Source organism: Balaenoptera borealis (genome assembly GCF_965194805.1).
Source record: "Balaenoptera borealis genome assembly, chromosome: 18".
Classification (NCBI taxonomy): domain Eukaryota; kingdom Metazoa; phylum Chordata; class Mammalia; order Artiodactyla; family Balaenopteridae; genus Balaenoptera; species Balaenoptera borealis.
Genome location: NC_138877.1, coordinates 5941413 through 5967996, shown reverse-complemented (window position 1 = coordinate 5967996; position 26584 = coordinate 5941413). Strand labels below are relative to the sequence as shown.

At 46.5% G+C, this 26584-nt stretch overlaps 1 long non-coding RNA gene across 2 annotated transcripts in view; it reads right to left on the bottom strand.

Moving 5' to 3' along the window:
- Nucleotides 1–26584, bottom strand: part of LOC309615472 — an 80158-nt gene that overhangs the window by 51331 nt on the left and 2243 nt on the right. For both annotated transcript variants that reach the window (XR_014236844.1, XR_014236845.1), the window contains 2 exons: nucleotides 15220–15447; nucleotides 14711–15039 (listed from right to left, as the gene is read on the bottom strand). This is a non-coding gene — a long non-coding RNA (uncharacterized lncRNA). The remainder of the gene's footprint in view (nucleotides 1–14710; nucleotides 15040–15219; nucleotides 15448–26584) is intronic.

Below are 26584 nucleotides of genomic sequence, written 5' to 3'. Positions count from 1 at the left end.
TTTCAGAACTCACAGTAGCTTCCAACACAGGCCCCTCTCCTGATGTCCCGTGCACTCCCAGTCCGTGGTCTCAGGAAACGCAAAACAGAGGCAGCTGTGGGGTCTGGGTCCACCCCTCCGTTTGCTGCAGCCATTGGCCTGCCTGCCCTTCCTGCCTAAGACCAGTCTTAGTTTTTGAACTCTGCTGCCATATTCTCCCGATAGCCTCCCAGGCCCTCTATCTGCCTAGATTGTTGTTACTGTTAATCAAATAAACTGAATTGCCCTCAACAAACTAAATTTCCAGCCAAGAACTCTTGGCAAGCCAACAGCTAACATTTCCTATGTGCCAGGCACCGCGCCTGGCACTGGGCACCAGCGCAGGCATCGACCCGTCCGAGGCCGAGCGCTAGACTCAATTCTACCTCCGAGGAAGCAGGCTCAGACATGCGCAGCTGACCCGCCCAAGGTCGCGCAGCTGGTGAGGGACAGGGACCAGACTGTAACCTGGGTGCTCTGAGTCTGTAAGCCACCCTTGGTCTCTCTGCCGCTTAGAGCCTGTGGCCTGGCTGGATCCCTGGTCCCGGTCTCGGCAAGACTGACCTGTCCCCTTAGCACCCAAGAGCCACCGTAACAAAGCGCTGGGTGTACTGACCAGACGAGGCAAACGGGACCTTATAACTTAATCAGTTTACCGTGGAGATTACCGTTTGACTTGCTCTCCACCCCTGGACCGCAAGCTCCGTGAGGTCAGGAAACGCTTCCCCATTCCTCACTGTCTTATCCCCAGCGCTAGCGCCTGGTGGAAAGAAAGCGGTCAGATGTGTTGAATAAGGGAATGAATTATGGAAAGGACAAAGATCACCCACTGGGCACCCCGCGCAGCTGTGTACAGAGTCCACGCTGTTTCCGTGGTATTTGAACGCAGCCCAGGCGTGGAAGGGCAATGGTCTCCCTCTCTCAGCGCTCACGCGGGCGGGGGGGCTGTGCAGAACAGACCACCAAGCATGTGACACAGTCCCGGCCAAGAGGCTGCGTGTCAGTGGTCCCTGCTTTCTCATAGCAGAGAAGACCGGGGCGCATCTGGCTCTAGTCCGAGGGTCCGGGGGGCAGCGAGGAGGGGTTATGGACCCCTGGCCCTTCACACACTCTCTCTTCTAATTCTTGGCAAGAATTTCCTTAGCACTGTTTTTTTAAGTGTTCCACTCCCAATAACCAGTGTCACAGAAGGGAGTCAGGCATGCGTCTCTCTTCTCCGCTCACACATGAAATGAGACGCGGATCGTTACTTTCCTGCCGTCCCAGGATCCAGGCGTTGGGAGGGCAGCTGCAGCGGACACACAAACTACATCTGGCTAAGCCACGGGGGGCCCCTGCGTGGCCATGCTAGTTTCTTCACTTTGCTAAATGTGCTGCTCTTGTCTAAATGTAGCAACCTCTTGACTTCAAAGGCTAGACTCTGGCCAGGCCTGGAGCGATGAGGCCAGTGCATTAAGGGCCAGGCCCCAGAAGTGTGCGCACCGCAGGGCCGGCGAGAGAAAAGCAAGCGGGCAGCCTCGGCCCCCCTCCCGGGTCAGGGAGACCCTGCGTTCCTCCGGAGGTTGGGAGCTGGGTCTGGGCCTCTTTCTGCTCTATCCAGCTGGCTTGGAGCAAGTATCACAACCCCTCCAGGCCGCCTCTTCTCGTCCGGGCTGTGAACACTTGATAATCCCAAATTCCATTTCGGTTCTTAAAAAAAACCCTTTGATTCCAGGACCATACGAATTCTGTGATTGTCCCAGATTTTTGTGCTGGATTCAGAGTCTATTTATCAGAATATAACGTCTTATTGCCTTAGTTCACTACTCACTGTGGGCTGAGGGGGGAAAAAGAATCCCACCTCATGTCCATAAAAGTGTCCCCAGAATGTAATGCTTTACCTCCCTTTCAGGGGATGTCAAAGATGGGCAGGTGGGGTCCATTCAGAGGAGTTCACAGCCCTTCCAAGTCATCTTCTGAACATCGTCCCAGGTTTATGGGGCACACGATGGTGACTAAGTGTCTCCGGTGAGTGTGGGAAACACCCAGTGAAGTAGGAGTTGGTCCAGGTGCAAACAGGTTATCTTTGTCCAAAGCAACGGCAATGATCGTCCAGCAGTTTCCCATTTTGATTCTTAAAACGCCAAATCACAAGCCAAGTCATTTCCATTTAACTGGGTTTTCCAATTAATTTGAGTCTCGCTCACAGAGGATTTGTTAAACAGATTTTATCGTCGAGATAATGGTGGCAATGAATTCTGACTTCTTGTAATTTTTCAAGTTTATTGATCCAGAGCAGTTGAATTGTACTGTAGTTGTGACTTCCCAGTGGCGTGTCCAAGAAAGTGCTCAATAAATCCTGAGGAGACAGCCACTTTCCAAAGCCTGGAAACACACTTTCAAATCGGAGCCCAGGTTTGCCTGACTGTGAAGCCTGAAGGCAAACCTGATCCAGAGGGTTAATTAAAAGAAGAGAGGAGGGCTTCCCTGGTGGCGCAGTGGTTAAGAATCACCTGCCAATGCAGGGGACACGGGGTCGAGCCCTGGTCCGGGAAGATCCCACATGCCACGGAGCAACTGGGCCCGTGCGCCACAACTACTGAGCCTGCGCTCTGGAGCCCGCGAGAAACAACAACTGAGCCCTTGTGCCACAACTACTGAAGCCCACACCTAGAGCCCATGCTCCGCAACAAGAGAAGCCACCGCAATGAGAAGCCCACGCACCGCAACGAAGAGTAGCCCCCGCTCGCTGCAACTAGAGAAAGCCTGTGCACAGCAACAAAGACCCAACGCAGCCAAAAAAAATAAATAAAAATTTTAAAAAAAAAGAAGAAGAGAGGAATTCATTTCTTCTCTCAGTGCCCTGTCCTTACCGGTGTTTTTAAATGTCTGTAACCAACTACTAGCAAATGATTTCTTAAGGAAATGGTGGCTTTGGAGTGTCACATATCCTGGAAGGCATCTTTTCTAAAAGTGTCTTGATCTCGCCTGGACCACATTCTGACCATTTATGGTATTCAGAGAAATAGGAGATAAAGACCCCTGGGCTGGCCTAGGGGTTAGAGACCAGGAGAGAAAGCCCACAAAGTGGGGGATGTCCAGCCCAGCCCCCCAGGAAGAAGAGAGGAGTGTCTCCCTCTTCAAGACAACAGGAGCAACACAAAGCCTTAGGACACGATGGAGGTGGGAGCAGGATGGGTTCTCAGCCCAGGAGAGACGAATAATACATTGGAAAGCAAACATCAGCATGATTTCCCTTCTAATCAGGATCATGAAGCTTTTTACAAATTAACCACTTTCCTCCGACACTTACCATGTTGAGTGGCTCTAGGTAGACCATCAGGGCAGACTCTGCCATCTGCATTTAGAAAATTGCCTATACATTTATTACAGTGAAATTCACCCATTAATTAATGTTGTTCTCCCTGAAGACTCTCATTAACACATTGAGCTAATTACTGAAACCACAGGCCCAAGGATTGGATTGTGGTGGGGCTTTTTCCTATTACAGTAAAATTTGCTCCTGCCTTACCTTAATAGGATTTAAAAAGAGAAAATGGCAGAGTCAGAAGGACCCTCGGACGCAGGAATTGAGTAAACTTTCAGGCTGCTTTCAGGCTGGCGGTCTTGTCCTTCTCTGTGGGAGGCACGTGCAACTGCTATTTTAGCAAGAAATACTTCCAGTGTGAGAGAGGTCCAAGCGTCCAGCCAACATTGCAGGCTTCTAATAGCTCAGCTGCCGGGCTGGGATGAGTTAGGAAATAAATTTAGAATGAAACGCAGTCTCGCGTCCGTTCATGGTTTCCTCTGATACATTGATTTTCTCTTCTCTTCCCCACCATCCACATGGCTCCTACATGTCCTTTTCATCCAGCAGGAAGCAAAGGGATTGCAAAGAATCAGCAAGGGTTAGACATATTATATTTCTAAAGCTTTCCACTGAAAGTGTCGACTGACACTGGGTATTAGGTACCTTAAGTGAGTTAGTGTATTTTATTATCTCCAAGCAGAACCATACTCCAAGCCTCTGCTTGCCCCTGTGTAGAATGGGGATATTTCTGTAATTCTCCCTTATATAATTTGTAAGAGTAAAATGAGATAACATCCATCAGACCTCTAGCTCGTAGCACATGGTGACTATTCAGGGGGCTATATGTCCCCCTCCATCTCCTGGAGCGCTTTCCTTTAATACCTCGGGCGAAGCCTCCGGTGCCCCCTGCGTGAGGCCCAGCCCAGCCGCCAGCAGCGCATCCTGCTGGGAATCCAGAAGCCCCTGCAGGCTCCCCTCGGACAGCAGTGCCTTATTCAGCGTGCAACAGTAGCGTCCTGAGTGCTTGCCTGGTGTGGGGAGAAAACTAGACATGATACTTGCCTCACCAGGCAGGCGTTTTGCTGGGGAAGATAGATATTTTTAAAGCAATAATCATGACTGCTGTATACGAGTAGTGAAAGCGCCAAGGTGTGCGATAGGGGGCTTCTGCAACCCTCCGCAAGCAACTCCAAATACACCTGTGATCTAAGTATAAACTACTACTGTTTTAGACAAGGCCCCCAAGCCCTGTTCTGGATAGAAATTCTGAAGCTCCCCCAGTGATGACAGGGACAGAGAGCACGAAACAGAACATCTACCCAGGCTGGGAGAGGAGAAGCTTCTAGGAGGCTCTTTTGCCTTCTTGCTTGGGGCCATTGCCTCTCAGTAAATACCGAATATTTGCACATTTGCAGCAAACTCTTCCAGAGTTGGATCTCAAATGCATTTTTCCAAGGAGACAATGTTACATGTTGTGACTTATAGGCCACCATCTTTTGTAACTGATCTAGAAACTTCACCACTCAGGAGAAATTCATCAAAAAATCCAAACAGTTGACAAATAAATCTCTGGAGTACAATCCATTTATAAACTGGGTTCTGCCTACAATATGCTTATTTTTTGAAACGTCTATAGCCTGTTTCAATGATAATTTATCGGTTTAACTCTCCTGTTAACTCATTCATTTATTCATTCACCAAACATCTGGTGAGCGCCCCTCTGGCAGGGCTCGGGGTCGGGCGCACGGAGGAGCCAGCATCTCTGCTTCAAGTTGTCCACAGGTTGCAAATTGCAAAGGCAGAGTTCAGGGTGAGTTGGAGGCTGAGTCTGCACCCTGGCCTCTGCCCCGTGACCCAGACGCTCACAGTTAGAACACCAGGCTCCTGTCCCGTGATGCCAGAGGCAGCGAAGGGCTGCTGGCCTGGCTCTTTTCCCAGACAAGCCTCAGAGAGAGGAAATGCAAACTAAAGACCCAGTTGGAGTGAAGGAAATAGGAAAAAATACTTAAAATTTTCAAAAACTCAACATATAAAATGAACAGAATAAAGATGATGACCCGCGTGTTCCTGTCGACCAGCTCCAACAATGGGCAGCATTCTGCCATTCTTGTTTCATTTGTACACATCTCTACCCACCCCTGGCACTCAGAGACTGCGGTGAAATGCACATCTGTTGGGATGAACACAGTTTGTAACCCACACCGCCCCGCCCCCGCCCCCCCCCCCGGTTTTTGGAAGCTTTTTTAATCCTATTTCTATTCTAACAAACATATATGAACGTGTATTTTTCATCAATGTCAAGAATTAAACAATCTGTATATAACTCCTCCAAGTTCACAAAAAGTGCAATATTTAGCATACTTTTACTCTTTTCTACCTCTCTGGGTTGAAATACCTCTGTTGAAGTCATCTAAATGTTTGAGTTTATGTTATTATTAATTTTTACTTTATCCCTCTTTTATTTTAAGAATGCTTAAAAGAATCTACTGAACTTAACAACCTTGTTATCAATAATGATTTAAACTTAATTATAGCTTTTATTGTTTAACACTGTTTCTTACCTTCATTCTTTCCTGAATTATTTATTTTGGTGCATTTTCACTTACTCCCTGGAGGTTGTTTAGTTTCTGCGTTTTGTTTTGTTTTGTTTTTTACTGAGGTATAATTGACAATTACCATCGTATTAGTTTCAGATGTACAACATAATGATTTGGTATTTGTATATATTGCAAAATGATCACCACAATAAATCTAGTTAACATCTGTCAGCAGACATAGTTACATTTCTTTTCTTGTGAAGAGAACTTTTAAACTTTTAAGAACTTTAAAGAGCTTTAAGAGAACTCTCTTAATAACTGTGTTTGGCTGTCAGCACAGGAGAGGTGTGGGTGGTCCACCGACCGGGACTCTTTTGCCCTCACACGTGAAAGGCCAAGCTGGGTGGCTATGGATTCGACCCCACAGTTCTTTCTCTCAGGGCCCTGGGAATATTGTTTCACTCTCTTCTAGTGCTTGACGTTGTAGGTAAGTCTGATTCTCTTTTCTATGAGGGTAATTGGTTTTTGGGGTGGAGGGTTCTGTCTTATAAATTTTTCTGTTTGACCTTGGAATTAAGAGATTTCATCAGACGACATCCAGGTGTTTGGTTTTTCAAAAAATTATTCCTACTTGGCATCAATGGCCCCTTTCCACTCAGAAAAAAATTAATGATATTTTCATTGTTTTTTCTTCTATTCTTTTCTCTCTCCTCATGAAAGTCCTAATATTCAAGTACTGGTTACTCTGGATTCAAATTTTATCCCTTCTTATGGTTTCCATTGCTTTTCCTCTAATTCACTGATGCAGTTTTCAGGTGAATTACAAGTCAGGGTGTCTATTCAGGTGGGGTTTTGTTTGTTTGTTTGTTTTCTTTTTGAGAGAGGTGTCCATTCATATTGATTTTACATCCTTTTTAAAAATTGCTGTATCATAGTCACACAATAAAATACACACTTTAAAATTTCATTTTTAACTTTTTAAGGGTACAGTTCAACTTCAACAAATGCTTACCTATAACCCATAAGCCACTCAATCAAGACATAAAAGCCCTTCCAGCACCTCAGAAAGTTCCTTACACCTCTTCCCAGTCAATTCAAAGCCCCTCCTCAGAAATCACTAGTGACTTCTATGACCATAGCTTATTGTTGCATGTTTTAGAGTTTCACATAAATTAAACCATAGACTGTGTACTCTTTCGTGTCTGGTTTCTTTAGCTCAACACACAGTAAGAAAGCTGTGACATCAGTGACACTGTCCTACAGGACCATGGCCCTCCCTTCTGCCCTGTCACCGTGTCTCTTCCCAAACCTCAGGTACTGAGCTCAGGTGCTACTTCTCCGAGGCTTTCATTCATTAATTCCTCTGAAAATGTTGCCTGATGATTACTTAATTAACCAGTGTCAAGGGTACTTTTATAGAAGAAATAAAATGTTTATTTTTTTCTGATTACAAAAGTAATATAGATTCCCATAGCCATTCTGAAAAAATATGGGAAAGAAACTAAATTCCAACTACCCAGAGATAATCCTTTTTAACACTATGGTGATAGTCTGCAGTCTTTTTTTTTTCCTGCATGTGTGCACAAGCTGTGTGTGTGTGTGTGTGTGTGTGTGTGTGTGTTTTCATAGCTGAGATTCTATCTGGTATGTGGTTCTGTACCCTCACTTTCATTACTTTAGAAACAAAGGCTCTCCAAAATCAGAAAATCCCTACTTCCCCCCTCAGAGCATGAAATTAATTCTATTTAAGGCATGTTGATTGAGTGTCCCACGTCTGCCTACCAAGTGCTGGGATTGTATTGGTACAAAGAACGAATAGATTTGGAGACAGGTTGATGGGCACCGCATACAGAATCCAAAAGAGTGGCCCATGTGTGCATACAAATCGAGTGACAAACTGTGAAAAGGTGGCGTTTGGGGGAAGCGGGCGGCAGCAGAAGAGGGCTGTGGGGTACCCATCCCTCGTCCCCCTCCACCTGACCTGGCAGAGAAATAAAAGATGCTCTCCCAGAAGAGAGGGTGGTGGTGGAAACCACCCCTCCAGCCCTCTCCAACTGCAGCAAACCCTCCATCTGGAAGAGACGGGTCCTCAGTGATAAGTGTCTTTTGCAGTGAGCACATCTCCTGCACAGTTTACCTTTTCGTGCTATCTAGTATCTGGCCCAGCACCGGGATAACAAGCATAGCATCGTGTAGAGCATGCCACAGAGAGAATTCAGATCTCCCTTGAGATTCTGGGGCTTTTTAACCTAGGAGTAGTTAATCTCAGCTTTATTTTGTCCTTTTTTCCCCATATTCCTTTCAATTATGGATTATTACAGGATATTGAATATAGTTCCCTGTGCTCTACAGTAGGACCTTGTTGCTTATCCATTCTATATGCAATAGTTTACATCTGCTGACCCCAAACTCCCACTCCATCCCTCCCCCACCCCGCTTCCCCTTGGCAACCACAAGTCTGTTCTCTATATCTGTAAATCTGTTTATTTTGTTCTTTACTGAAAAAATAAAGTTTCTTGGATGTGGATATAGCATATAATAATATATAGCAGCCAGAGGAGACAGAATAAAAACTCTACCTCCTTCACAAAGATGCAGTATTTCCCCCACCCCTTCTGAGCTTTTCTTCCCTGTGAAATGTTTCAGAGGAGAGCGGCTAGGGTGATGGCCCAGGAGAGACTATGTTAATGAAAAGCAGGATAAATGCTCAAAATGATTTGCACAGAAGGAACTTGACCGGCTGATATTTGTAGAGGAAATCCCAGAGGAGATGCCCCACATAACTAGCCTTCCTTTGTCAACCCTGAATCTGATAGAAGTGTCTGAATCTAGAAAAACAAGTGCACGGTTCCTCCCTCACCCGCCAACGCTTGCAAGCTCCATACCAGCGTTTCCAGTCGCAGCCATCATTCTGCCGTCGCCTGTGCGTCTGTATCGAGACTAGTGTTTGCTCTTGTAGTGCCAGTAACCCCCCAGGGCACTGCTCTCCATGGAGCCCGGTGCCACGAGCTGGGGGCTTGCGGATGGGCTGGGCTCCCAGTTCAGCCTCCAGAGAACAGCGCCGGGGAGACCAGGAATGGATGTCCCCAAACCTCTGGTGACTTCTCACCATCACACAGGCCTTTCTCATCGCGGGAGTCGTGCAAGGGCCAAGTTACCGAATTCTCGGGAGGACTTCCAGCTGCTGCGCCATCCTCTGTCTCTGCACGCTTGCTCCCGTTAACGTCAGCATCTGTGGCTGAGAATAAGGTCAGGAGGGGGGCTGCTAATGCAGGGGTGGGGGTGAAGGTTCAGGGTTGCAAAGGCATGAGGTGCCCAGAACCTCAGAACCTCCCCACCACCCTTCTCTCCCTGGGAAGCACCACCCCACGTGGGAGACGGGATGACTTGGGGCACTTACAGGAGCAAACGTGCTCTGACCCTAGCAGAGTGCCAGGCGCACGTGCACGGAAGCATTATAGAATGATGGTCAAAAGCTCTGGGGTCAGACTTGGATGTAAATCCACTTCCATCACTTCTAGCTGTGAGGTCTTCGGCAAGCACTAATAAGAGGTATCATTACTATTAGAGGTTATTGGGGGAGGGATCCTAGCTACGTGTACATGCTAACAGGGGCTCCTTGCTTTCGAGAGGGTCTTGAGGACAGTAGTCGTAAACCACAATGCACTTACAGAGCTCCGAGTTGCCAAAGCAGGGCCACAGGAAACTTAATCTAAAGGAGCAGACATCTCCAGTAGTAGCAGTTTACGCAGACAAGCCTGCTTCAGATAAGATCAAAAGCTCCTTTCACCCAGTAATCTCAGTGTCTTATGATAAGACTGTTTTGGCTCTTGGGTTCTGTGCCCACAAAGCCGGTCTCCTGGGGTAAGTCTCGGAGCGGCCACTTCAAGGAGGATGGTGTGGCTTCCAGTAAACAGGGCAGTGTTAAAATCCAGGGCCTCCTGCACCCATGGGGCGGCTGTCCACAGGGACGCCCAGTGGCTAACGCCATCTGGTCATCGGGCCCCATGGAGACGGGCGCTCTGGACGGTCAAGGAACACCTTGGGGGATGCTGGTCCAGCCCACGTCCGCAGGCTCTGCTTTGCTCCAGGTGAGTCCTCAGCAGAGAGTCTCACACTTCACACAGATTCTGATCCTGCAGGTCTGGGATCCCTGCGTTTCCAACAAGCCCCCCAGGGGTGCTGATGCTCCTGGACCCAGGAATCTCACCTGAGAGGTCTGCTCTTCCTTGAGAATCCCAGGGCGCCCAAGACGGTCCAGGAGGCCCCTGGAGTTCCCTCCGCCACAATGCAGAGACCATGCCAAGAGTCCTGGCCCAGCCTTCAAGTTCTCCGTGGTGCTTCAGTCACACTCAGGATGCTCAGCTCTCTGTATCCAGACAGGTATCTCTCTCTCGGTCCCTATGCTGGTGGCGGCGGGTCGGTAGCTGAACTCAGATCTGTGTTATTCCACAGAGTAGGGTGGCCTGCCGTCTAAACCCGACTGTCTCATCTTCTTTTCTGAACTGTTTCCTCTTATTGTTGATTAATTATTTTGATTGAGAACTTCATATGTCATACATATATGACACAGACATATAAATAATAAGCACAGAAGATTCTAACCCATCATTAAAACATTGATTTGGCTAATTTCACTCGAACTCCACACTGTTGGATTTTTTTTAATAGACGATTTTTAGAGCACTTTTAGGTTCACAACACAACTGAGCAGAAAGTACCGAGAATTCCCGTGCCCACCCTACTTCACTGACCAACTAACCTTACTAAGGAAGTCAGGAACCACGGTGAAACAGCAGGTGCCAGCTGGCCCGACCTTGAGACACTCATTCCCTTCAAGCTTCAGCTTCCTTGCCTGTAAATGCAGGGTGGGGCCGCTGACAGGCCTCTGTGCCCTGTGCCCAGCTTCTAGAACAGCGTTTGGCACGTAGTGGGTGCCCGGGAATTGAGCGTTGAATGAATTTTATTTTCACTACTTGGCTTAAAGGTAGTGATTTACCCAAACATTAAAAAAATTATCTTGAAACATAAAAATACCCTCCAACGTCAAACTAAAAGTTCTGTCCTGACCATCCTTATTTTATCGCAAAGATGATCCAGACTCTATCAAAAAGTATTAAAAAATACAATGCATCACCCGGAATAATTCCTGTGATTAATCAGATGTCAGAAAGGGACGTAACGTTTGTGTAGGGGATACTGAAGCATTACACTTTACAAATGCAGAAAACTGGGGGAAAAGGCATTGCTCCCTAAAGAAATCTCTCCACATTGATGCTTCACAAAAAGATTCACTAAGGAAACAATCTCCAGGACCTTCATGACGTCATTGCCTAAGGTTCTAACAGACCTGTGAGCACCATTCTCCCATGGCTCTGCCCTGAAGTCCTCCACGTCCTCAGCTCTGATGAATTGAACGTAGATGAGGTCTGATGAACTGGACGTAGATGTTCCCGACCTCAAGGACATTCTTACTCTGCCAGTCGCTGGAACTGGGTCACTGAGAGACGCTGTCACAGACGCTGTCCACATGATTACCTTTTTACTTATTTTTGCCATCATATACATGCATTTAAAAACAATTTCTTACCACTAGAGATGCTCCTTTGTGCTGTTATGTACGATGCTTATGCACTGCTCACACTTACAGCAGAGGCCTCTTTCAGGCCCTCCACTTAAGCAGCATTGCGGCGGGCTGAGGTCCACGCACAAGCCCACAGTGGGGTCAGCGGCCGGGCTCTTCGGCCCTCCCCGGGATGGTCCTCTGACCCAGAGGCAGTTGGCTTATCCTCAAATCTGTTCTTGCCAGTCATACCTGATACCATCATTACATAATTGAATTAAATATTACATAAACAACTGATATGTGAATGCAGATTAAAAAAACCAAGCTGCAAATCTCCAAAAGAGCGAGTCCATAAAAATAAAAGCTGTTGAAATAGATGTAGGCAGCAGACTCATACTCAAAAAAAAGGCTGAGGCTCTACAGCAAAAGGTCAGCAAATAAATGTAACTATGTAGTCTTTAAGCAGAAATAAACATTTCAAATATGTATGCCTTTTTTTTTTATCATCAGTTCCAACTGAGTTGTACCAGGGATGCTATTGTATCATTTTAGAAAGCAGATTAACATCCCCTTGTATTGATGTATCATACTGTAGTAAACCTGTCATTAATTTTTGCTGCATTACATTATTTGTAAGTTTTTTTTAAAATAATGCTACAGTGAACACATTTCAGGCACACAGTTTTTTGCTTGTTGAATAATTTTTTTAGGATATTAGAGGAGTAGGATTTCTGCTTCAAAGGATATAAATAGCTTTTTAGATTTCGATAACTATTTCCTTTTGGCTTTCCAAAAAGAGTAGTATTTCTGCTTCCTTAATATTAGTCTAACCCCATAATCTTAGTGGCTTCAAATGACCAGCCTTTCACAATTTCTCATGGTTCTGAGGGTTGATCAGGGCTCAGCTGGATGGTTCCTACACTGATCTTACTTGGGGTCTCTCATTCGGCCACGGTCAGGGAGCAGCTGAGCATGTCCTGATAACTGATATTAAATCTCCAGGTTTCTGGCAAATAAACTGCGGAGCAAGGCGTGGGAGGAAGGCAGAGGGTTCAGGAGCGCGAGAAGAAAAGACTGCTTAAAGATCCAACATTTCCATCTATGTCTTCCCCCCAGTTATGTGAGAAGGATGAGGGATAAAAGTCATTGTATGGACCCGAAAACTCAAGACATGATGGGTTTCGAGGGCATGAAAGTCCTTACTGAATTTATTCCAAGAACCTTGCTTTAGCTAGAGATGAAGAGGACTCCAGCTCCCGTGCCCCCCACCCCTGCCCAGAGCAGTGGAAGTAGATGCTTATGTGAAAGCTTTTGTTCTGAGTACAAAGTTAGTAATTACTAATTTCTTTTTTAAACACTACTTCAGCAAAGCTAGAGTGTCCCAGCCCAGGAGGCAACTCTGAAACAGAGACCAAAATGTATAAACAGTCCCTCTGAAAGCACCCCAAAGGCTGAGCTGTGACCTCCCAGAGGAATCAATATTTCAAATGAGCCTCAGGGCTTCTGGAAACATGATTCGATCTTCTCAGCCAGCCCCGGTCCCTCCCGCCTCCCCCCCCCCCCTGTTTCCTCCACACTGCACACCTCCCCCCCGACCAGCTTCCACCCGCTTCCCACCTCCAAACAGAAGGGCAGCCCACCACTGCATGCCAAACCACGGCTCCCAGCTGCAAACTTCTAGAAGGAACAGGGGACTTAGCAGAGGGCTGTGGCACCAGCCCTACGTTTAAGAAGGTGGCAAAGGCTTAAGAATGCCATCCGGAGGATTCCAGGTGACCAACTGATCAAAAATCCACCTCCCAGGACACTGACCTGAAATTCTCTCTGGGTGTAGAAGTGTAGAGAGAGGAGAAGATGGTGGAGGAGAATGACAGGGGAACACAGCATTAAGATGGGGAGAGGCAGCGACAGGGACCCCAGGTGCGAACGCACCTCCCTCTCAGCCTCGCCACTGTCCCCCACCCATCGCACCCTCACTCCCGGGCTGCCGTCGGGCAGACTCAAGGTTAACGGTTCTGCTGGAGTGGTTTGACATCACCAGCTTATGGAAACCCTGATCCCGTCCATCCTACAGCACTTCATGTAATCCTAAAGCAGCAGTAGCAATAATATTGCTGCACTTAATATACATGAGACACTCCAGCTACCAACTGAAATCACCATCCTCATTTCTCAAAGGAGTAAGAAAAACAGAGAAGGTCAGCAATTTGCCCAAGGTGACAGCACGCAAATGACAAGGTCAGGGTCTAAGCCCTGTTTCACCCACTGGCGAAGCCCACGCTCTACTCCCACTTTGTCAGGCGGCTTGCCTTCTGATGGGAAAACACACAGTAGAGACCCCCCGGGGAGAAATGCAAGGAGTCTCCCCTTCTAGCACCGAGATTACACCCTCTCATTTGAATTTGTCCATGTCTCAGGGGACAGCGGCAGACACTGCAGCCACTTACAGAGCAAGTAGGTGTGAAAAGAGCCTGCTGTCAAAACTGCGCTCTCTCGAAGCCGTGTTCTGAAAGGACGCTGTTTATCCCGCTTTCCTGGCTCTGTGCCCCAGATTCCCTACGTCCAGCAATCACAGGGGTGGACATCAACTTCGGTTAACGACTATTATCAATCCTCAGGAGGGTCAGGACGGGCTGGGGGTAGCAGGGTTGAAGCTGCACCGCAGCCGGAGGTCCCCACGTGTGCTGTGTAGGCTGCTCCAGGGGAACTGATCCTACACAGATGAGGCCGCCGGTGTAGACGGTCACTTCCCCATCCCCCCAGGGAGGCCTGGGTGGAGTCCCTTCTCCACCTGGACTTGGAACGGCTCCTATCTGGGGCCATCCCTTCATCACCCTGCCCTCTCCTGGGCCACTGCTCTCCTGACCTGCCCTCTGAGCCTTGCAACCCTGGTAAAGCACTGTCGCCTGGCTTAGTCAGGGGCACTGGGTGCTACGTCTTTCCACTGGATTGGGAGCTGCCCGAGGGCAGGATCACTCAGTGCAGCAACCACAGTGCCTTTTATGTAGCAGGTGCAAAAGAAACAGTGACTGAATTTGATTAAATTTGCAGGTCATTTCAAGAGTCGGGCTTTGAAAAGTCCCTTCCACACCAAAGACAAAATCATCCTGTTTGCACAACAGGTGAATAGAGGTGACGCCTTACAAAGAAAAAAGGCAAACGCCCACCCCCCGCACCCCCAGTCCCCTCTCCCTCACTTCGCTCCTGTCTTCCCTAGTGGATGTTAGCAAGCTCTGGAGATCTATAAATTTAAAATGTACACTTCTAGTTTAGGGGAAAACCAGACATAAAACAGCTCACCTTACGACCCGAGTGAGGCCCGGTGGAGGCACACAGGAGATGCAGAGGGATTCACAGTGACTGCCCGCACGGAGGGCGGGGAGGCTTCCCGTGAGCGGCCCTTGAAGGAGGGAAGGCTTCACGGGCAGAGACCAGCGGGCACAGGAGCACAGAGGCCACACAGAACACAGGGCGGACGGTTGGGAAGAGCAATTCGCAGGGACAGGTCTCCAGGTGGGAGGACAGGTGTGGGAGCGCTGGTGAAGACGCAGGCGGCGCCAGTGTGGCCACAAAGAGTCAGTCTACATGCCATGGGCTGTGGGGTCCTCCAGGGGGCTCTTGAACAGCATCTTGAAGGATGAGAAGGGGTTCATTAAGAAGGAGCTACTCTCCTTGAGGAGAGCATCTGTGTCTTTTCCTCCCGGGAGAGCCACCGGCCCCTTCTAGAGATACTCCATAAATATGTGCTGAAGAATGAATAAAACCCTCCAAGACAGTGCTGCCCAAACCTTTGCATGCATCAAAATCACCTGGAGAGACTGTTAAGCACGGCTGCTGGGCTCCGTGCCTGCAGTCAGTACTGATCAGTAGCTCTGAGAACACACCGAGAAATGACGTTTCTAACAAGCTTCCAGGGGCCGCTGGAGCTGCTGGTGCACAGACCACACTTCGAGTCGCAGTGGTTTGTGTAGCTTTCCTCCTCTTCGGTTTATGCGTAGAAGTCTGAAAATTCTCAGAGATAAGTATTTCGAGGGGACCTGGGATCAGGAGATGAATAATATCTTACCTTTCCATATTGCTTTATAGTTTCCAAAATATTTTATCATGCTTGATCCTTGTGCTTCTGTGACAATATTATCCCATTTTAAGGATGAAGAAGCAAGGGTCCAGAGAGCCAAAGCTAATTGCTCCAGGAACTATAAGTGGTAAAAGATGCAGTTAGCAAATATGTATCTCACAATGGAGCTCTGTCCTCCACACGGAAAACAAAGAATTCTGAAAATAAAATATAAACTAATTATAAATATTCCTCTCTAGCAGATGATTTTCAATATCACCTCCCTACAGCGTTTTTGGGAAGTGAAAGAAGTTCTGGGATTATAACTCACTTTAAGTAAGACCTAGGTATCTATTCAAATTGATGCTAATAATAATGTCACTATTATTATTATTGCATAAATAACATATCACAATATTATTTTAACTCTCATTTGTAGTACATTAGGTAAGAGCATGAACTCTGGACACAGACCTCCTAGGTTCTAATCCCGGCTCTGCTGTTAATGAGCTGTGTGACCTTGGGCAAGTTACTCTCTTGTCTCAGCATCCTTATTTATGAAAGAATATATAAGAACAAGAATAGTCATTAATCAGAGAGTTTTTATGAGAGCTAAATGAGTCAACAGATGTAACACGCTTAGAAGAGTGTCTAGAGCACACGGTAAGCTGTATACATACGTACATGTGTATACGTATCATATATTATATCATTATTAGTAATAGTGCCCTGAAGCTGTTCAGCCTTCAGGCCCGGGCCAGGTGGGATCTGCAGGAGGCCTTAATTCAGACCAGGACTCCTGGGTGTCAAGGCTCAGTTTTCTGACCCAGAATTCTCTTTCTCAAAAACAAAACAGAATCCCTCCCTCACTTAGACCAGCGAGGAGGCATCCTCGAAAAAGAATGTCAGGGAAGGATTTGCAGAGCATCCCGGACCCAGCCCTGTCTCGGAGGCAGGAAAAGCCACGGTCCCTGGGGGCAGCACCCCAGGAGAGCCAGGAAGAGCAGGATGGGAAACGCCTGGCAGTTCTTGCTGGCTGAGCCCCCAGCTTGCTGGCACTCACGCCCCACCCGGATTTGTGCACGAGTTCCAAGAAGGAGCTGAAACCGCAAGTTAGAAGGCTAGTGAATTCAGCACCACGTCCAGGGCCGCCCCGACGGCGTCCCCTGGTCTGGCACTAACTCCAGGTGCTGGACTTTGGGAAGTTGCTTCCCAGGGTTGTTTGACCCCTGTGTACTCCCCTTGTCTGGGGCCTTCCTCTGACTGCTGGTGCTTGGCTGACAAATCCTTTCTGTGGTCAAAGACCCTCCTGCACAGACGGCTCGCGTGCAGCTTTGCTAGTGGTTGTGTGTGCTGCCCCCTCAGGAAGCCCATGGGTCGTCTGTCATGGAATCAGGGACACAATTCACCAAACTGAGCTCCTGTTCTCAGGGGCCTGACTCCCTTTCCGCATGGCGTCCTAGGGCACGTGAGAATGATTCAACACGAACACCGTGAGGGAGACCCTCCAACCAGCGAGACAAGACTTTCCCTAAAGAGTCTAATGACAGAATAGAAATTCTTGTGGAATCTGCAGGACTAATGTCCAGATCCAGCTTCTACAGAGCACCTTAGGCACTCAGACTCTTTGTATATGAAGGGTCAGCTCTAGCGCAGTCTCCTTTCATGAGAATATTTTAGACAATTGTTGGTAAAAATAAGAAATCTATACTCTTGTGGAAGAATAAGCATTACCATTTATCCAGGTTAATTTATAAAAGAAATTCTATTTGCACACAGGCTGAATTTATAAAATCTCTCTCACTGAAACTGATTCAAGACCTAATGCAGGGCTTCCCTGGTGGCGCAGTGGTTGAGAGTCTGCCTGCCAATGCAGGGGACACGGGTTCGAGCCCTGGTCTGGGAAGATCCCACATGCCGCGGAGCAACTGGGCCCGTGAGCCACAACTACTGAGCCTGCACGTCTGGAGCTTGTGCTCCGCAACAAGAGAGGCCGCGATAGTGAGAGGCCTGTGCACCGCGATGAAGAGTGGCCCCAGCTTGCCGCAACTAGAGAAAGCCCTCGCACAGAAACGAAGAGCCAACACAGCCATAAATAAATAAATAAATAAATAAAAGATCTCTGGACTTTAAAAAAAAAAAAAAAAGACCTAATGCAAAATGTAGCTGTATTTTAATTTTCATTTCACATAATAAAGTATTTTCTGTCAGCAGTAACCCAATGATACTTTCAAATTATGATAGTTTTTAAACATAAACTTTATCAAAATTCTACAACTATATGTTGTAATTGTTAAGGCAAAAGTATAAAATCTGAGCACCCTCAATTCCATGGAATACTGACTCACTGGGGAAAATAAATTTATTCCTATCTAATACCACATAAATTGAAATAAATACAAGCTGCTTTTTTTGCATAATAATAATTTTAGGAAAATAAAAATGCAGTTCATATTTAACATCCCAATGGGCATTTTACAGGTCATTGAGATAAAACAGATGCAATACTAAGAATAGAAATTTGGTAAAATGATGATCTTTTTATATAATAAGATTTTCCTAGAAGTGTTTTAATTATTATTAAAATAACGTTTCCTTTGGCTTTTTACAAGTAGCCTTATTGATATATAATATCAATACACACTAGAAAATTTACATACTATACAATCAACCCATTTTAAGTGTACAATTCAATGAGTCTTAGTAAATTTATAGAGTTGTGCAACCATCGCCACCATCTAATTTTAGAACACTTCCATCACCCTAAAAAACAAAACAAAAACCTCTTTTCTATCTACAATCATTCCCCATTGCCACGCCCTGCTCTAAGCAACCATTATCTACTTTTTGTCTCCATATAGTTGTCATTTTTGGATATTTCTTATAAATGGAAGAACAATACATGTTCTTTTGTGACTGGCTTCTTTCACTTACCGTAATGTTTCTGAGGTTCCGGAGGAACCCAACCAGCTCACCTGCCACCTGCCCCCAGGTCTGCCCTCCTGCTGCTCAGCCGCTTGGCCCAGCCTGCCACGGGGTTCTCCAGACCCCCTACCCACATGGAATCCCCACCGTCCTGTGCTTTCTTCTCTGACTCTGTCACGTTCACAGTATGAACGTGTCTCTCAGTCTGGTTGTGTCTTTTCACCCATGCCAGCGCCTTTGCCTGGGAAAGCAAGTGTCACTCTCTGGGACAGCCCCACACACGTGTGACAAAGCCCCCATGTGAGCCCCCTGGCTACACTCGGGGTGTCCAGAGAGAGGTGAGGGCCTGGTCTAACCAGGTTTGGGGTAAAATGCAGCCCCCGTTGCACCAACCGTAACTCAGCAGCAATCTCTCCCAGACTCAAGAAAGCAAGTGAGCTGGATGCCAATTACAAAAGGAGAAACTTCAAATCCATTCTAATTTGTAAACAATAAAGTAAAATCGGTGGCAACTTTTATGACTTAAACTATTATTAGTGTAAAAGACTAACCCATACGAGTGGGTGCTGACATGACGGTTCAGTGTGAAAGGGGGCACTAGAAATCGTCAAAGGCCGTCAATTACAGCCTGTAAATGATGCATGGGACATGTGAGGAGCACATACTCTTCACTAGTCCCCATTATTCTGTCGCACGTCCTCACAGTGGTAATTTAAAGATGCAGTTATAGTTACACATGGATCCGCTGTATGATGTCTGTTTTCTACTGCGAGCGTTAATACCGAAACATTTGACCACGTCAGATGCAAAAAATCCACCAATCACGTACAGAAAATTAAAGAAGTGGTTAGACTGGGTCTTCTACTTCGTTGTGAACTTTCTGTTTGAGAGGCAGCAAGGTCAGCCCAATGGTATACAAGTGTGATCATTCAATAACCCTTTGACAATTCTTATGATGATGATATGGAATGTCGGTTGCAGTTATAGAGTCCATAGTATGGTAATTAACACAAGGAAATCCAAAGACCGAGTTGTAACTCCTTTATAGACACCGACTTTCCCTGTGATTTTTTTTCATAAATTGTTTAGACTTTCTGTGCTTCTAATTCAGCAACTGTAAATTACTACAGTAGTAGGCACGCTACTTAGCACTGAAGTTTGTTTCAACAAAAGATGCCCACCTCAGAGAGCTTCCCAAGTGGTTTAGAAAGGTTCCTCCTAAAACTGTAATTCAACACCTAGTGGTATCCTATTAAGTACTGTCAACTCCAAGCCAGCAGAGGAAAAGAGAAGCCTCTAGAAGACATGAAATCCTGCACCAAAGCTCCTACAGTTTATTCAGAGACCATTTGAAAAGGCTTAGTTGTGTGTTTCACAGCCCACAACAAATACCTAATGTGCATTAAAGAAATGCAGGCCCTAGGCTGACCTCTCTGCACAACACAAGGAGCAAAGGCCCCTGCCTTTGAGGCTCTGACACTGCAGAGGGGGGGCTATGCCAACATATACGTAACTACGTTAGGAGACAGAGAAAAATAAACGGCACAGAATAAGCACACGTAAAATGACAGGGTCCGAAGAAGGGAGAAACTAAGGGAAGCCTTCGTGAAGAGGGGACACTTGGTCTGGATTCCAGGCAGAGGGTGGGGCATGAATGGGCAGAGGCAGAAAAGCACAAACACAGGGAAGAGCAAGTAGTCGTCTGGCCGCTCAGCAGAGGTGGGCGAAGAGGGTTAAAGCTGTAAAGATGTCTGGTTTCAGTCAACAGACAGTTACCGTAAGAAAATCCACTTAAGAGTTATCTGAAGACAGGCAGTGAATCCCAGTGTGCTCCAGGGGGACTGGAGTTGGAAGGTTAGAAATGAAGGCTCCTACCCCATTCCTCACAGGGCCCCGCAGTCTGGCCTCTGTGCATGTCTAGTTCCTGGTCCTGCTTCTCTCCGTAGACCGACTCATCCGCGTGAACTCCAGGTGTGTGTGGCATTCAGCTGCAGTATAAAAGCTTGTTAGTTTCTCTCTCACAGTCAGGAATGCAGAGGCACGGGGTTCCGCAGTGTCAGGACCCGAGCTCCACCGGGAGCCCTCTTGCTCCAGGAGGCCATGCAAGCTCCAGCTGTCATGTGCACCTTTGAGCCAGCAGAAAGGAGGAAGGGGACAAGAGCACACTTCTCCTGAGAGAACTTTCTGGAAGTTGCACATAACATATCTGCTTATTTAGGGTAACCATGTCATATGCCATCTAAACTGGAACACTTGTGAGAGTGAAAGAGGATGCTATTAATAATCACACCAGGGACTTCCCTGGTGGCGCAGTGGTTAAGAATCCACCTACCAATGCAGGGGGCACGGGTTCGATTCCTGGTCCGGGAAGATCCCACATGCCGCAGGGCAACTAAGCCCGTGTGCCACAACTACTGAGCCTGAGCTCTAGAGCAAGTGTGCCACAACTACTGAAGCCCACGTGCTCTAGGGCCCATGCTCCGCAACAAGAGAAGCCACCACAATGAGAAGCTCACGCACCGCAACAAGAGTAGCCCCCGCTCACCGCAACTAGAGAAAGCCCGCGCGCAGCAACGAAGACCCAATGCAGCCAAAAATAAATAAAATTTAAAACAAAAAATCATACCAGGATAACAGGCATAAACTAGGACATTCCCAGGACTTATGGGGGATAAATATATATATATTAAATATATATATATTCCACTGGCCAGAACGTAGTCAAATGGTCACACCTGTCTGTAAGGGAGGCTACACATACTGTCTTTACTCTGGGCAGCTATGTGCTCAGCTAAAACCTGGGAAAGAGGAGAAAGAGTATCTCTGCCCCAGGTGCCCTTTGACACCCAACAGATCTCCCAGTTTGACTGTGTAAGTTGTCACCGTGTATAGACTGGTCTCCCGTAGGTCAGGCTCCTGCCCTGGTCCAATCAGCTATGAATGGGAGAGGGCATGAGGGCGGGACTTTTGGACTATAAGTCTCCCCTCTCAGGGGTGGTGTCCAGGAGCAGAGACTGAGACAGGAGCCTGGGCAGAGCAGGCAAATTGACTGACTTGTCAACTACAATCGGCTATAGATCCACTGCAGAGGACAATAAACGCTGGAGTGGACAATCACACTCCAGTTCAGCAGGCGGGCGGTGGAGAATCACCAGCAGCTTTTCTAGCAAGGCACTGGTGTGAACGGAGCTTTACTGAAGCAAGGTTATCCTGGCCACAGTGTGTGGGCCGATTCGGAATAAGGTAGGATGGAGAGCTACAGGTTCCCTTAAGTAACTCCTGCATTAGGCCAGGTGAGGTTGAACTTGACCTTGAGCAGAACATTAGGAGGCAGGGAGAACTGTTAAAGCTAGGTAGGCACTTAGAGCAACAAGGAGTAGCTGGCAGTATAATGGCAAGAACAGAGTAAGAAAATCTATAAAAAGGAGAATCACAAATTCAAAATCTTGACAGTTTGGGCCACGTAGTGTAGTGCACTGAGTACAACGTGACTGTCTTATATACCACTGTATGATGATGTGTAGTCATAATGGTACTCCCATTCTTGAAAACGATATTCATTATACCACGTTTCAGAAAGCAATAAAGTTTGTAATACAGTATATAAGATACTTTCATTCAAAATGGTAAGAAGTTTTGTGTTCTTTTGAGAGGTAAGCTTAGGTATCTGGAAGATTCTTGTATACAAAACATCTTATTTCCAAAATAATAATTAAGTGAATCCTCACCATACCTGAAACTGTCATGCCGTCAAATGCATATTACAGGACAGCACTTGGACGTGTAGATTATGTTTATCCTGCTGAACATCACATAGAAAGCATGGCTCTGGAGACCCAAGTTGAACATTTTAAAACCTCAGCTAGGGACTTCCCGGGCGGTCCAGTGGTTAAGACTCTGCCCTCCCAGTGCAGGTGGCATGGGTTCGATTCCTGATCAGGGAACTAAGATCCTGCATGCCACACAGCGCGGCCCCCCAAAACAAAAACAAAACCTCAGCTAAATAAATATATAAGACTCATTCAAAGAAAGTCAAGCCTCTCGTCTATGGCAGAAATGCAGCTAATACACAACGCCTTCGTATGACACAGGACACTCATCGTCAGTCCTGGGTAATCATACCTATTGAAAGGTGTGGGTTTCCGATTGAAAAGCTAGAGTTTACATGACTCTCCTCTGAAGGACCAATTTCTGGACCCTTTCAGTCCTCGATCAGAAAATGTGGATTAACAGAATGATAGGAACACAGAGGGCAGGTACAGAAATTTGTGGCCATCTCTTCTGCCCACACAGAAATACAATAAACAACTAGTTCTTCTCAGTACGATGCTCTAAATTTAAAGAAATACATGTATGGAAAGTTCAGAGGAGGCCTCTTTGGTAATTTTGAATAACAACTGGGAAAACTGTCCTAGAATGGATGAAAGCAAAATACACACAAAGAAGCTTCTAGAAACCTGAGCCTCTGCATCTGATTTCTGAAGCAGTCCTCCATTTCCAATAGGGATTTTTTTAAACATCCCTCACAGATTATTTTTGACTTAGCCAAGCAGGGAGTCTATTTTAAAGCTCCCAATTTGAAAGTCATGGAAGCTTTATAAAGTTCACCTGCATCTCTTTTTAGGAACAGTCCTTTATCCTCTAAAGGATGAAAACCTCTAGCATATAAAAACTTTGTTAAGCTGTCACTATCAATAGGATAAAAAAAAAAATAACGGCTGACAAAGAAGAAACAAAATGCATCTTCGAATAAGTTTTCTTGAAGCTCTTGTTAAAAGCTATAACCTCTGATGTTAACTAAACTTAACCTATTCTGACCCTGGTGGTGGCCCTTAACCTTTTCTTTCTTCTGCTTCCTGTGACTGCTGAAGAATACTGGCCCAGTCCTTGGAAAAGCGTTCTCTGCAGCACACAAAGGCCCAGGCTTCCTGCTCCCCCATCAGGATGCCCCGGATCGACCGAGGGGTCAGCACCTGTGCGGAGAAGCAGGTGACAGTGGCCCAGTCCTTGGAAAAGTGTTCTCTGTAGCACACAAAGGCCCAGGCTTCCTGCTCCCCCATCAGGATGCCCCGGATCGACCGAGGGGTCAGCACCTGTGCAGAGAAGCAGGTGACAGTGGCCTAGTCCTTGGAAAAGCGTTCTCTGTAGCACACAAAGGCCCAGGCTTCCTGCTCCCCTCTCAGGATGCCCCAGATCGACTGAGGGGTCAGCACCTGTGCGGAGAAGCAGGTGACAGTGGTCCAGTCCTTGGAAAAGCATTCTCTGTAGCACACAAAGGCCAGGCTTCCTGCTCCCCTGTCAGGATGCCCCAGATCGACTGAGGGAGGGGTCAGCACCTGTGCGGAGAAGCAGGTGACAGTGGCCTAGAGCAAGTTGTAAGCATGTCTGCCCTTCAACTATCACGCTGCAGCTTCAGGCATTCAAGCCAGTGAAGTTCAGGTTTTCTTTGTGAATGCAGACTTTAAACAAATTCTTCTATTGCTGTTCAACTGACTGTAAAATTGGTAGATTTACTGTTGCGAAAAAAAAAAAAGAAGAAAAACTGAAAGCTTTCACTTCCACTTTGGTAAGGTCATGGATACGTCCCAGGCTGCCAGCAAAACAGCCTTTAAAATCTTTGCAGTGGAAGCTAGCAACTTCCAGGGGGCGAAAGCAGCCAAACAATGACGGAAATGTCCAGCGGAAAGTCCTCCCTATAGAGTAAACGTGTGAAACTCCACATCTGAGAACTTTCCAAGATGTAATGGTTTGCTTTTAATTCCATTTCCCTCAAAGATGGGAAACAGTGAGAGCACAAATGTGTTTCATCACTAACATTATATTTACTGTTAGTTCTGCTTCCTTACATAGCCTTGTAACTAGATCTCATGTGGCTGTTTAAACGCATTGTTGGGTTTTCTTTATAATGCAGAACACTAATAATTTGGTCCTGCTTTGCTTTGATTTACACAGTAGGAAACAGTGCACCTTTCATAAAGTTTCCTGTACTAGCTCTTTGTATTTCTGCATGACGTCTTACGATGGTAAAGGAAATTATTTTCATTAAGTGTTTCAAAATGACTAAAGTTAACCTACTCACTCCTAAACTTAACATCTTTGAAATGGAAACATATGGCCCTGTTGTTTTTCCAAAGGAGACTTTTGAACCTATTTATTTTCTGCTTCATTCAGTTGCACAAGAGATTTTTCACAGAAGATAAATGGCCCTTCCATACATAAATATTCTTTTACTTAGTAGACATGAGAGCTTTTTAAAAAAATTCATCACAGTGTTATTCATTTTAGACAAACTTGTTTTGCTCATTCCTAACCACCGTCATGTTTTAATCATTGGTGCCATCCCTTTTGATAAATGATTAATCTGGAGTCTAATGTTATGGGAAATTTTACACATGATAAAGAAATTTATTCTGGGGCTTCCCTGGTGACGCAATGGTTAAGAATCCGCCTGCCAATGCAGGGGACACGGGTTCGAGCCCTGGTCCAGGAAGATCCCACATGCCACGGAGCAACTAAGCCTGTGCGCCACAACTACTGAGCCTGCGCTCTAGAGCCCGCAAGCCACAACTACTGAGCCCGCGTGTCACAACTACTGAGGCCCGCGCACCTAGAGCCTGTGCTACACAACAAGAGAGGCCACCACAATGAGAAGCCCGCGCACCGCAACTAAGAGTAGCCCCCGCTCGCTGCAACTAGAGAAAGCCCGAGCGCAGCAATGAAGACCCAACCCAGCCAAAAATAAATAAATAAATAAATTTTTTTTAAAAAGAAATTTTTTCTGAATCTAATAATAGTTTGAGAGTATGTGAAGGGTTTTAACACAGATGTGGTCACCAGATGTTCCAGCTCTTCTGAGGAACCAGCGGAAGTAGCTGCATGATGGATTTAGGTTACTTAAAGGAAGATTTCCTCAGTCCTTTAAAACAATGAAATGAGCTACTGAGGGAGGGCTGAATCTCCTTGTTTGCAGTTTTGTTTTTTGTTTGTTTGTTTTTTTAAGTGTACAGATGTTTACATGTTTAGAACGCATTAATCACACTTCTGCCTGTGGATAATGGTACAGATTCTGTAAGAAGGCTTCCAGCTTTCATGTATTATGAGAATAGACACATAGTATTGGGCTGCGAGCATCTTCCGGAGGTTTTGAAGTCACCCCACATCAGCCAAAGTCCTGTGCACACCTTGCTTTCTCTGTCCCTTTCGACAAGTTTGTAAACACGTACCCAGGAGAGCAGAGCGCGGACCCTCTCGGTTTTTAAATGGCACTATGAGAAAGTGGCTGCCACTTAAGACAACACTCTTACTGGATATAGTCTGCACTGCACAGGCTCTCACATGTAATAGACTCCCATTCTTTTGTTTTAGCAAAATGCCCTGGCAGGAGTTTACAGTGTAATGGAGGGAGGGAAGGGAGCACAGAAACTACCTGCAATCCATTAACAACTACCTGTTGAAGAATATGCAGAGTATTGGACCTCACGCAGGCTCTGCCACATCCACAGACCTTCAGAACAAACGCAGGACTATTAGCAGAGTAGCTTCTCAATTTGTTGCAGTCACTGTGGCATCACGAAGACACAGCCTAGTGTTAACAACTTTGAAAGAAATAACCCACAGAGTAACGACTCTGTGGGACAGGTATCTTGAACCTCAATGACCTGCGCTGAGCAACTGTGTTTCACACACCTCCGTCTGCACCAGTGGGAGGGAGGGGACTTTGAAAGCTAACAGGCAAGGAGAGGGTCAGAGTATTTCCTTTAATCCTTCGTCAGAGCAAAAACATCAATACCTGCCCTGTGTGAGGAAACGCGTCGCTCAGGGACCAACCAGGAAAAGTATCATGGAAATTACCCTGTGGTGGAAAATGTAGAAGTTTTAGAATAGCCAGGATTTGAGTCATATTATGGAGTTACACTTCTACATTCTGGGCTTTGCTTTTTTGGTAAATTACGGGTAGAAACAACAATTTGGAAAGCTCTATACACTTCTGAGAGTCCTATTCTCCGCATATACTGAATGAGACGGCTTACAGGGGCTTTGTGGTGTAGTCATATTCCGTCCCCAAACCAAGAAGGGTGCCTTAGCAAGCAGAGGCCATAAACACAGGGAGGGGTCCTGAAAGACCCAGTTGCCTGCTTTACTATCATTCTTCAAGGGTCTTCAAAGTCACCCCCACTGGAGCTGAGCCCAAG